Here is a 13,814-nt window from a genome sequence, read left to right as displayed (position 1 = left end):
GCTTTTTGTGACTCGTCAATCACAAGCGCATAAGCTGGAGCCCAAACCCAGAGTTTTATGGGATTGTCCTCCCCTGCAGCATGCGACTGTAGAGCCTCACACAAAGCCTGCGCTGTCATCGCATGCAATGTTTTGAATTCAAAATTCATGCAAATGTTGGCATTCTCTAATCCAACCAAACCGTTCTTACTCTGGGAGAAGAATACTCTCAACTTGAGCTCAAGGTTTTGATCAGCGGCCAGAAGTTGACAAGTCCAGCAACCATCTTCTTAAAGGGATTTTTCACCCAAAAATGAAAATGGTTCCATTATTCACCCTTATATCATTTCAAACCTGTATGAGCTTCTTTCTTCTGCAGAACGCAAAAGAAGATATTTTGAAGAACGGTGAAAACCAAACAACACTGAACTCCATTGACTTCCATTATATGAACGCAAAGCGACGGAGACATTTATCCAAACATCTTCTCTTCTGTTCCACTGAAGAAAGAGTCACACACAGAGTCTTGAATGACTGATTTTTTTTATTTTTTAACTATTGTGAACAATCACTCTTTTTATGTTCTGACTTATACACTGATCTCATGAAAGGGACGTCCCACCTCAGCGCTTACTATAAGCCTGACTAATGTGGACACCCTGCCATTAATCTCTCCTATCAGATAATCCAGCTCTTTATCCCATTTTAGTCCCACAACGAGGGTGGCATGATAGCACCATTTACTGACCGACACTCCAAAGTGTTCCGGCGAATTCCTTATTCTGTTGCAGACAAGACTGGGAGCTAATATGAAACAGATGTGCTGGTAAGGTGGTGTGGCGACAGTGGTGTGTTTTAATAGATGTACTAATGTGGTTTGCATTGGGTTAGTTCAGTGATGGATGAGGATGTGAATTGAAGATGTCTTGCGTAGCCTCGTACAATCCGCTAGTTTCTAATGAACAAGTTTGTGGTGCCGATTCTGATGTGTGTAGCAGAGAACTGTGAGAATTCTGGACTAATGAAGTGCAGAATGTCGCGGCTGCTCTTTAAAACTTGAGTAATGAGGCTTCTTGAGTTATTGTTTTAATCACGGCCCGGATGGCAAGCAGTGGAGATGATGTTTATAACAACACGTGATGTGATTTACAGCTCGTTCGTAGCCCCCTGTCTATCCCCGTTTTACGTTACCCTCGAAACATCGTTTTGCTTGATTTAATTAGAACACTCAGGCTACATGAATTACTGTCAGATTGCGATAGGAGGAACAAATTGACAGGAGCGTGCTAGATCTTCATCCACGAGACAGAGACTTATGAGGTTGATAAGGTGCACAACAAAGGTTACTTCAGTGAGTCAGATTTAAGAGATTGGGGAAGAAACTTCTTCCATTTTTTTTTTCTGAAAAAAGTGATAAACCCGTGCGACAGGTATGTGTTTTATTTGTGGTAGTGTTGGATAAATTGCTAGGTAGTTCTTAGTGGTTGATGGGTGGTTAACACTTGGCTGTTGCTGAAATAGTTGCAAAAGCGCACCTTTATGTCTCATCTGCTATGTGCAATTTAAATCTGTGGGATTTTATTTTCCATTTAAAAAATGTATCAAAATTTTATCTGTTTGGATGAGTTAGACATTGAAATATTTACATGAGGGGTATGTTCCCGTCCCGTTTGAGCCCAGTAGTACTTGGGATGCTTTTCTGTGCCATTCAGATTATTTTCCGTAAACTTTAATTTCAAGCTGATTTAATCTTCAAATATTGAATACTGCTAAACTAAATTGGCAATAAACTACACACTGTGCAGCGCTGTGTGAAGTTAATCTAATGAATAATGTTGCAAAACTGTCACATGTGCCACAGCTTTTACTCACCTGGAGGCTCTCCAGGGGTCCCTCAGATCTTCTTACCTCTCAAAATACACCCACAATCCCTCTATCCTGGCAGTTATTCATTTTTCCTGTGGCACCATGAAATGACCTCACCTCCAGCAGAGAACATCATCAAAGCTTGTGCATGGCGCTCCAGTAATGGCTCTCTGGCTTAAATATTTAACCATGCACAGTCCACCGGTTTCATTAAAGCACGACAGATCTTCACCCGTCTCGCCGTGGCATAACTGCATCGCATATTAACTCTGAGACTACAAAACGCCATTTACCCCAGAAGCTTTCCTGCAGAGGCCGTGTCACCCAGCCAAAGGGGTCATGATATTTTTCTTCCCCCGCAAATGCTTTACAAGGAGAGAATAACCATACTGGTGGTTGGGATATGTTGTTTTTGTGTTAATCTAATGTGAATCATGTTTTCTAAATCTCTCTGCATGTGCTTATATGATTAATTTTTAAAAAGCAATACTAGAGCTCCCGCTTTGAAGGCCCGGCATATGTGGCAGTGATTTAAAGGCAATCTGCATGATGTTATTCTCAGGTGTTTATGTAAGGGATCACTTTTTATTAGAATCGTAGTAATCGCAGCAATATCGCATTGCCAGCGCGCAGCTTCGTCGCAATGCAAACAAAAGCCTGGCTACTCTCAAATGCTCGGTTGTGGCTCTGAACGTCAGCGAAGACCAGGACATCTAGATGAGCCCCAGAGACAGATCCCCAGTGAGGAACTCATTACCTAGACAGCCATCGGGAAAATACCACTGGAACTAGTCGAGCACTTACAATCTGACTTTGCTGCAGTTGGAACAAACTACTGGTTCGTCTGGCCAGAGGGGAAATGGCCCCCCGACTGAACCTGGTTTCTCCAAGGTTTTTTCTCCGTTCTGTCACCAATGGAGTTTTGGTTCCTTGCCGTTAGTTGGGGATACTTCATTTCCAGCGATATCACTGACTTGATTGCACCGATACTATTTAAACTGAACTTAGCTGGATGATGACATCACTGAATTAAATAATTCAATATCTTTAAATGTAAAAATGGCCGTTTAATCTTGTAATTTTACATTAGTGATACACTATTTACATAAATAACGGTGACTTGACTTGACAATTCACTATCTCAACAAATTAGAATAATTTATAAGATCAATAAAAACTATTTTATTTGTGAATTGTTGGCCTTTTGGAAAGTATGTTAATTTACTGTATATGTACTCAATACTTGGTAGGGGCTCCTTTTGCTTTAATTACTGCCTCAATTCGGCGTGGCATGGAGGTGATCAGTTTGTGGCACTGCTGAGATGGTATGGAAGCCCAGGTTTCTTTGACAGTGGCCTTCTGCTCATCTGCATTTTTTGGTCTCTTGTTTCTCATTCGGCAACTGTCAGATCAGCAGTTTTCCCCATGATTGTTTAGCCTAGTGAACCAAACTGAGAGACCATTTTGAAGGCTCAGGAAACCTTTGCAGGTGTTTTGAGTGTTGATGGAGTGAGAACATCAGTGCTCATGGAACGTCTCTCATCCAGTTAGATTCAAGAAACAGAGGTAAATGTTGTAAAAAGTATTATAACTTAAATTAAAATAATGTATGTTAATCTCGAGTCCATGAAAGAAAGGGATTTGAGAGGTGTTCACCCCTTTCCATAGCAATCTTTAGCTTTTAATATTTTATAAAATTGATTATCTTAAAAGAGTGTAAACGAAAAGCAATGACATTTAAATAAAATTGAACACTATCTGCTGAAAATCTACATTTAGATTCTCAAATAATTTACCATGAAGAGTCAATTTTGTGGATTTCTAAGATTTTTTTTGTAAAGTGTATTTAAGAGACACGGGGGAGTAAATTGATAGCAGAGATGTCATTTTACTCACAGCTGATTGGTTCAGCATCTGTTAGCGATCTGTAAACCAGAACAAAACCTGCTATGGAGCAAAAAAGCTGAACAACTTTCATGGTGCCTAAAACCTGGAGTTGAGGCAAACTAAACTATCACTCTCAAGTGTGGGGGTAACCAGGTGAGATAATTGTTAATCGAGAGCAGCTGCACGCAGTGTATTTCCTTCCTATATAAACTGAGTTTTCCATGGCTGGGTTGTGTGATGGTTGACGGGTGTTCGTGATGTGGCCATCTTGGTCACCGATGCTCTCATGCAGGTTCTCTTTGATGGAGTGGAGAGTTTGTGGTTGTCGCCGTATGTATTCCGGAGTTAGCTGGGTTTTTTTTCAAATACAGAATGGTCAATAAAGGTGTCCGTGTTTCCAATACTCTCGTCTCCCCGCATCTTTTAGTTTAAAAAGTTATATTTGGTTGAATTATGGCGCTTTTCCACTGCATACTACGGCACGGTACGGTTCGGTATGGTTCACTTTTGGGGGGTTTTCCACTGCGTACTGTACCTAGTACCACCTCGGCCGGGGTTCAAGCGATCCGTACCGTTACCAAAACGTGAAATGCCTTTGACTGTAAACTCTACTGATCACCGATTGGCCGGAGAAAATCGTCATTACTGCGTCACTGAACTTGCGACATGAGACCCTCCTCTACAGCTCGACCTGCTAGATTTAAATCAGCACAGCCAGCGAAGGATCGGACGCAACTTCTGTTTGAACAAACGCACCTTTTTGTATCAACCACAAAATAGCTGTTTCGTTGTCTGTTGAGGAAGTAACGTCACAGACGTTCCTCTCGTTGATAGCCGAGGAGCGGATCCAGCGAGAGCTTGATGGGCGATGCGGAATTAAAAAGCCTTGTGTAACTTATATACTTTTGAACTTGCTATATTTTCAGAGTATGTCCTCTGTTTATATTTTTACCTTTGTATCTGTGTTTTGCTTCAATTAAAAACAACCTCCAGACTATATTTAAAATGCTTTATTGTATGAGTACATAATGAACCTCTTGAAAAAGACAAATGATTAATGCCATGATTATAAAAACCATCACATAAATAAAAAAACAAGGGATACAATGTACATTTTGAAATATTCAAAAGTTGATAATTCACTTTACAGAACACGCTACATGAATAGTTAAATTATCAAGTAACGCAGCACACCTGCACGAACATCCCTGACCTCCTCCTCTACAGCCTGTGGCACTGCTACCACAGTCTCTGCTTCTGGGGTAAATCTCAATCATTCTCATAGGCTTGTCCGTCGCTGTTAAAAACATCCACATGCCGAGAATGAAGAAAACTATTCCGTCTCCTTCCTTTGTTGCGAGTTTGTTTGTGGCGCGTTTACGATGATGTCACGGCACTAGAGGCGGCGCAATTATAACGACGCATGAATAATCCCACCCCCTCTATAGCGGTACTAAACTGCAGTGGAAACGCAAACCGACCCGAACTGAGCTGTACCGTACCGAGCCGTGCCGAACCGTACCGTACCATGCAGTGGAAAAGCGCCATTAGAAACCAGAACCTCTGCAGTCCGAATGCAAAAATTAACCACTAGACCAATCAGTCATGTTCTTAAAGTGCTTATCTACTGTATGTGTTCATGTCCTGACTAACAAAATTCCAAGAATGATAATTTTGTTAGTCAGAGATTAAATATAGATTAAATTGACATATTATGTGAAATATCCCTTAATCAGTCTTTAAAAATGACCGCTTATCAAAAAAGGGGATTTAAAATAATATTTTATTGTGCATAAAATAATATTCATGAGTTTTGCAGCACTGCGAACCAAAGCATTTTTACTCGACTTTTTTATTTACAACTAACTTTGTGTAAATGTTCCCATTCAAATGATTATTTCAGCTGTTACAAAGTTGATACAGCCTACGGGAATTTATTCATAGAATAACAAAGGGTATGCATGCACTCTCCATCAATGGGTACACATAACAATATAAAACAGTTTGCTTGCAAAATGTCAAGTTTATTTCAGATAGCCAGTTTTATGTCAAGCTATGGAACATTTAGAATTTGTTGATGTGTTTAAAAGACAATGTCTTTTGGAGGAAAACAGTATGATTTTGTTAATCATCTAATACTTGTTAATCATTTAATACTCATACTGGCAATAAGCTCAATATGTTTTTAAATGATCTATTCTGCATTTATCACAATGCAAATTTGTAAAGCACTATAGTGAAATTAATGTTTTTATTGATGATACACATTGTGGTGAGGTTTCCATATGATTAAGCTCTGTCATTTTACAACTCATCACTCCATTAACCAATAACCTGATTGTAAAAATGTGTTTATTTCTTAATAATGATGCGTCCCAGAAATGTTTAGCATCAGAAATGTGGTAGTTTTAAGTTTACGTTTCACAAATTTATTTTCCAGAGTTTTTGCAAACAATATGTTTCTAAATATTCACCATATGTTTCTAACAATGATGAAATAAAGTGTTTACAACACTACTTGTCCTACTTAACTGGAGTCAAAAAGACTGAGAACCACTGATCTAAACTATTAATATTCCAATTAACCATCTTATCTGCTTATTAAAATTAGCACTCCACATTTAAAAGAAGGTTGAAGAGGAAAGTTAAGGGTGATGTCTATTGCCGTCTTCGTCAACCCAAATGCTTTCACCATACTTCTGCAATTTGATGGATTGATTGGCGGTCAGGATGAAAGACCGGTCGCTGGGGATATGGAAATTTTCGCAGATGACATTAGTGCAGTTATTTTTGTTGTTTATACATTCCACAAGGACAGAGACATAGATGGTGCCTTCCCCGGAAATGTTACATGTCTCTTTCGCCGGCAGGTGAATGAAACGGATCCGGGTGTCTGGTTTAAAAACCATCTTCACGTCGGTGTAAATATTCCCTGATACTGATTTTTTAGTACCTTCTATCCCTCCCCCCACATTTATCACCATTTCTTCCAGCCTCATTGTATCCACTTCATAGAAAATCCGAAGATTCTTCCCGGTTGCATTGGCCACATGGGTATTTGAACGTGAAGTCTCGTTGCCCATGTTTTTAAATGGGAGCTGGGAAGATCTGAATTTTTTTAGAAAGAAAAGAATTAATATTTACAGGTATGTAGAACACCGAAAGGTTGTTTTCAAACAAATCTTTTCAATCTTGGTACTTTTTTTTGTCATTCTGTGGCAGGACTAGCACTCTGTACACAATAGATATTTGTCCATATGAATTAGTGCTTGGGAATTCTGGCTTGTATTTGGTCCAGAAGAGAGCATATAATTTGTTATATTGTATTAACATCAGATCATCTTCTGGCAATATACATTTTTAAAAATGGGCACTATTATAATTGACAAACTCTACTAACTAAGCATCGAGTATAGAAGCAATTTTGTCATTTTAGTTAATCTGTGATGTATCTTATAAGTGTAAAGATGTAAAAGTAAAGAAAAAATATAAATAAACAGTCCATTATGCTGCTTTTACATACAGTATAAAATATCACTAGGTCTATAATCAAGAATATCAAATAAATACTTACTGGAGAAATAAGAGAAAATAACTGTAGTATATTCAGCTCAGGAGACAAATGTTTCCTATTAACAGTTGATTCAACAGGTGGCTGGCAGTCAGTGTGTGCAGTAATCCACAAAAATCAACTTCAAAACTTTATATAGCAAACAGAGAACTAAGAGTATTTCCTTGTGACACTTTACGCCCACAGCAGATGACGTATTCTTCACTGTTCTGTTGTAACCTGTCAAACTGCACCATTTTCCTTTTTAACTTATTTCCTGAGAGTGAAAAATATGTGGCACACCCTTTAACGTAAGAGAGTTCCAAGGAATAGCATCAGCAGCATGATACCATCGCACAATCCTACTACACAATCATGAAAAGGAAGACAATTATTTCATTCCAGGCACGCACCGGTCATTCCAAAGGCCGTTTGTCAGAGAAGAGGATAAAAAGTTTTATTCTTTGCCTAGTATCATGCAATTCATGAGTTCATGTACAACTTACAGATCATTATTAAACTCTAATAAACTGCAACAACAACAAAAAATACATTTCAAACAACTGTCTAGCAATTAAGGACTCTTTTATATTAATGTTTATTTTCTGTAAGGAAAAAAATCTTTGTACCAAAAGGGATTACAGCTCACCAATGGAAATGTGAAAGAGTGCAATTTAACAAAATTACCTCAGAAACCAGGAGATGAAATGCCATGAGACCACCTCAGACTCGATGATAAAACGTCAGTATGAGAGCCGACCGTGTAGATGTAGCGTAGTGTGTCATAACCTCAGAACTGTTTGCAGTCCTTCATAACCACCCCACTTTCCTCTCCATCTCTTTTGATGCGTGTTAAAATTGCCCGGTTGCTTTGTGCATTGTTAGTTGGTATAATATGAAACGGCTTGTGAGTTCAAACGTTCTATGGGAAGACGGCAGAATAAAATCCAAGTCAGTTCCTTTTTACCTTGGAGGATTTTCTCTACACCATTTTCTCTATTCCCTATTAATAATTCACCTGCCGGTTTCTGTCATCGTCCTGTGAGACTTTTAGAGACATTAAAAAGTGCATGTTGCTCTTGAGAGTGGAATGGTACTTAATCAGAAAATTGCTTTATGAATCTCTGCCGTTATTTAAGACTGGTGTGTTTGTAGTGTGCCTGGATTGCTCTAGATTTGTTTGGCATGTGTTGTTCGAGCAGCAGGCTTGATCGCTCTAGAACAGGGTTGTGAAGAGCTTCATCAGATCATTATTTTGTAGTTGTAGATGTTTCTGTGCTCATAACAGGGTTTTATTGCTCTAGACTAGAATATCAAATAAATACTTACTGGAGAAATAAGAGAAAATAACTGTTATATATTCAGCTCAGGAGACAAATGTTTCCTATTAACAGTTGATTCAACAGGTGGCTGGCAGTCAGTGTGTGCAGTAATCCACAAAAATCAACTTCAAAACTTTATATAGCTAACAGAGAACTAAGAGTATTTCCTTGTGACACTTTACGCCCACAGCAGATGACGTATTATTCAGTGTTCTGTTGTAACCTGTCAAACTGCACCATTTTCATTTTAACTTATTTCATGAGAGTGGAAAATTTGTGGCACTTCCTTTAGAGTTCCAAGAAATAGCATCAGCAGCATGATACCATCGCACAATCCTGCTGCACAATCATGAAAAGGAAGATAATTATTTCATTCCAGGCATGCACTGATCATTCCAATGGCCGTTCGTTCAGATAAGAGGATAAAAAGTTTTATTCTTTGCCTAGTATCATACAATTCATGAGTTCATGTACAACTTACAGATCATTATTAAACTCTAATAAACTGCAACAACAACAAAAAATACATTTCAAACAACTGTCTAGCAATTAAGGACTCTTTTATATTAATGTTTATTTTCTGTAAGGAAAAAAATCTTTGTACCAAAAGTGATTACAGCTCACCAATGGAAATGTGATAGCTGTTCTGATAGCTCGTCAGGTGCTAGGCAACGCTGACAAGCAGAACGAGGGGGTCCACCCCATAGACGAACACAGAATGAGCACACAGATCCATGAACCGTGACAACCTTACTATTACAATTTGAATTTTTCAATTCTTAAACTACTTTAAAGAGTTCTCATCCAAAAATCCTCCATGTGCAGTAATGACAGCTTTGTAGATCTTTGGAATTCTAGCTGTCAGTTTTTCTAGATAGTCAGGTTACATTTCACCCTAGTCTTCCTGTAGCACTTGCCATAGATGTGGCTGTCATGTCGGGCACTTTTCACGCACCTTACAATCTAGCTGATTGCACAAATACTCAATGGGGTTAAGATCCATAACGCTCTTTTCCAATTATCTGTTGTCCAATGTATGTGTTTCTATGCCCCACTATAAGTTTTCTTTTTGTTTTTCTGTTTCAAAAGTGACTTTTTCTTTGCAATTCTTCCCATAAGGCATGCACCCCTGGGTCTCTTTACTGTTGTACATGAAACTGTTCTTGATCCTCATGTCATGAGACCACCTCAGACTCGATGATAAAACGTCAGTATGAGAGCCGACCGTGTAGATGTAGCGTAGTGTGTCATAACCTCAGCACTGTTTGCAGTCCTTCATAACCACCCCACTTTCCTCTCCATCTCTTTTGATGCGTGTTAAAATTGCCCGGTTGCTTTGTGCATTGTTAGTTGGTATAATATGAAACTGCTCGTGTGTTCAAACGTTCTATGGGAAGACGGCAGAATAAAATCCAAGTCAGTTCCTTTTTACCTTGGAGGATTTTCTCTACACCATTTTCTCTATTCCCTATTAATAATTCACCTGCCGGTTTCTGTCATCGTCCTGTGAGACTTTTAGAGACATTTAAAAGTGAATGTTGCTCTTGAAAGTGGAATGGTACTTAATCAGAAAATGGCTTTATGAATCTGTCAAACAAGTCTGCTGTTATTTAAGACTGGTGTGTTTGTAATGTGCCTGGATTGCTGTAGATTTGTTTGGCATGTGTTGTTCGAGCTACAGGCTTGATCGCTCTAGAACAGGGTTGTGAAGAGCTTCATTAGATCATTATTTTGAATTAGTTGTAGATTTCTTTTTTTCTAGGTTTCTTTGCTCATAACAGGGTTTTATTGCTCTAGACTAGTTTGGTGGTGTAGCTGTGGATGGGTTGAATTTCAAGCTGTTTTAAAGCTGTAGTTCAGATTGCTCTTGAGCAGGGGTTCTTTGACTCCAAGGCACCCAGCTGTATTCAACAATATTCAAACAACCCCCTCACGGTAACAATAACTCAAAATTTCTACCCAATAAAATATTCCAGAGCTTGATTCCAGTTCCTCGGTTTTCAATTGTTTAAAATATGCTTAAATGCTAATTTTGTCTCGTTTTAAATTATTAGTCAATAAGCTAATAAGTCCCACAGCTGGGACCCCTTGTGGGCGACGGCCTCCCTGTTCAAAACCACTGTACTAGAGCAGTGAGATGTATTGATATGAAGTAGTATAGCAGCTTATACTCGAAATAAAAAAATTTGTCACAGGTGTTGACCAAATCCCATGGTTTGGAACAACAGTGTCAGTGCTGATATGTAGGCGTTTCATGTACAGATGTCCATGCACAGGTTTGTAAGCGCGTCTCATGTGGTTTGACAGGATCTTGTGTTTCCTCCAGACGATGATCTTCTAATGCTCAGCTCAGGGCTGTCTTACACTAATGAGGTTACATAAGATGCTAAACCTGTTTGCTGTGAGGTGATAAAAGCGGATTGGGCTGAGGATGAACGGGGAACACGAGCCGCTGGACGTTGTGAGTTTGGTTCTGGCCCAGAAACTTTACCTCCTGAAGGTCTGTAACACAGTGAGGATTGAAAGCATCCCGGTTTGTGGCTGGAGGGCAGTGTGTTAGCATTGTCATACCTGTGTGTCGAAAGCTTCTCAAAGAGTTTATATGTAACACAATTATAATTTTCATATGTCAACGCAGCTGCCCAGGGAAACGTTTAACACAGCTTTCCTGTAGCTCAGTGGTAAGAGCATTGCGTTAACAACGGTTGTGGGTTCGATCCCAGGGGATTGCAAATACCTATGTAAAATGTATAGGATAAAGCAATGTAAGTCGCTTTGGATAAAAGCGTCTGCCAAATGCCTAAATGTAAATGTAAATGTAAACATGTGAGACAATGGTTTGACCTGTCATGTGCAGTCAATTTGATCATGACAATAGAGAAATATTTCACTGCATGACAAACATGCCTTGTCTGTGTTTAAAGAGGTTACGCTTTGATCTTTGTGACTTCTGTTGTGTTAAATTGTTACGTGTGCCTAGGGAATACTGTGCCTTCATGCCTGGAGATGTCAGATGTCATTTTCTGTGGGGAGACAGAACAGACGTAATTCATTGTAATTGAAAATAGTAAATAAGAAGTGTGATTTGTGATCTGTGTGGTTTTGCGTGGCATTTATTTGGTATTATTATGATAAAGATAATACAATTTTAGTTTTTGGCTCTGTTAAATAATTGTAATACGGTGTATCACGTTTCTATCTGTACCGATAGAATATCGGAGTTCAGTCATCTCCATTAGTCTCGTTGGACAGTGATTGTAGGATGTTGTGTTGATGAGTCTGTTAGTGCTTGTCTGTATTTGTATGCCGGTGTAGAGATGCAGGACTTTATTTAAAGCGAGACGACTTTGAGAAAGCGTGCAAACTAACTAAGGAAATGTTAATGACTTACTTCAAAGCCCCGCTAAAAGTTTGAACAACAGTGCCAGTTAGCTGAATTCTGCCAAATCGAGGGGAAACGACATCATCAGCGCTAACGGTGACAAAAATAATTGTGAAATCGCAGGCAGAAATGGAGCAGAGATAAATTTAGCGCCAAGTCACCTGACCGCACGACTCTAGGGAGCTTATTACAGAGAAACCGTTACGCTTTCAGCTGATCGACACGAATACAAATAACACGTCTGAGATGTGAACTTGAACCAGCTACAGCCGTTGCCGGCTTATTGGATGTGATGTTGTCTTTTTATGCAAAAATCTTAGTGTGTGAATGATACAGAATTGTCAAGAAAAAAATATGCTAATTTTGATTCCACAGGTAAATCGATTTGACTGTTACTTTGTTTTGTTTTTATACAATAGTTTGAAACCTGTCCAATAGTTCAACCCGTATAACAAAACAATAAAAATATTTCAGAGTTGACATTTCTAACTGTATGTCATTGCTAACTACGTCTTTCTAGACTAGATCTTTTTTTCCCCACACACTAGTCTTTCACGTCTTGGACAGCAGATTGTGTTGTTTGTTTTGGCTCAGGATCTTCTCTATTTCTCCTGTCGTGTCTGTTGCTTTAGTATATCAGCGGGGAGAAGGGCAAATACTAGTGACTTCAGATTAGAGCTGTCACAATATGTAATTTAACTATTTAGATTATTGTGAGTTGCTGCGAATAGACAGAAATGTACTTTTATTCTATTGTAACTAGATAATCGCAGCTCTCTGGGTAGATTATGGTAAAGAGTTATGAAGTGCTGAAGATCAGGGAGCCATGCATGCCATACATATATTAAATGAAGTACGTTTCTATCAGTGTCTACAAGCTAAACCAGTTTAATTTTATACAATGTTCCCTTAAAATGAAAAAATATTTCTACATCTATAAACAAGCATTCGATTCGTCAATGTCTCCAAAGCTGTCTCTTAATCTCAAAGCCAAAGTCTGTGGCTTTCTCTCTCTCTCTCTCTATGTCTCTCTCTTAGTTCTTCTCTCTATCTCTCTCTCGGGTCTGGCGAGCCATCAGTAAATAAATTAAAAAGTCTACATGATAACTTTTATAACACTCCAGAAGTCCAAGTTGTGTATGAAGGGCAACCTTTACTCATGACTCTTGTTAAGCAATCCAGCCGTCTGTCGTGTTGGTCATATTCTTGAGAAAGTGACACACAGCAGGGAGTCTGGGCAGGAAATGACCTCATCTGAAGTCGCCCCACCTTCTCGTCCAATGATCCGTGCTTTTACACACAGACCTGACTCATATGAAACATGTGATTCATATGAAACACAAGCTCTTTTGTATATTTTGTCCTCCACTTCATTCAACTATTTTGAGCCTTTTTTAGTCACTTATTAACATGTTAATGCAAGAAAGTTGTGTTGACTTGTGCTATTCTGTGTTTTATTTAGATGGTTTTATCCTGACGTGTTACCTTTTGAAAATGTTTGTCTTATTTTTAGGAACTAGCAATGCCGAGCAGCTATTCCTGGTTCATCGCTGTGATATAAATAAAAACCTATTGTCTATGTATATAAAAGGACGCCACAACTTCCTGTTTTAATCGGAAATGTGTTTGCACGGGAAGGTAAACCGCTCAAACCGTTTAATGGGGTTTGGTCCAAACAACATTTTGACCGCTAAACGGCTAACGTAACAGCGGCAAATGAAGAGCTGGTTTTGGCCGGGAGATGTATTTAGCTCCACGCTGAGAATAAACACTAGATGAGCCCGAGGTAAAGACAGCAGGGTTGGACTTTGGACATACACACCCACAT

General features: G+C 38.9%; 1 protein-coding gene and 1 long non-coding RNA gene across 9 annotated transcripts in view; one reads left to right on the top strand and one right to left on the bottom strand.

Annotated features, from left to right (window-relative positions):
• The window catches only part of plekha5 (pleckstrin homology domain containing, family A member 5), a 144,103-nt gene that overhangs the window by 67,900 nt on the left and 62,389 nt on the right, over positions 1–13,814 (top strand). The window lies entirely within an intron of this gene.
• Positions 5,736–7,523, bottom strand: LOC130420544 (uncharacterized). Its single transcript, XR_008906659.1, has 2 exons — positions 7,307–7,523; positions 5,736–6,840 (listed from the first exon to the last, which is right to left on the bottom strand). It is a non-coding gene; the product is annotated as an uncharacterized LOC130420544 (long non-coding RNA).

This window comes from Triplophysa dalaica, chromosome 5 (genome assembly GCF_015846415.1).
Source record: "Triplophysa dalaica isolate WHDGS20190420 chromosome 5, ASM1584641v1, whole genome shotgun sequence".
NCBI lineage: Eukaryota > Metazoa > Chordata > Actinopteri > Cypriniformes > Nemacheilidae > Triplophysa > Triplophysa dalaica.
This window is presented reverse-complemented; position numbering and strand designations above follow the sequence as displayed.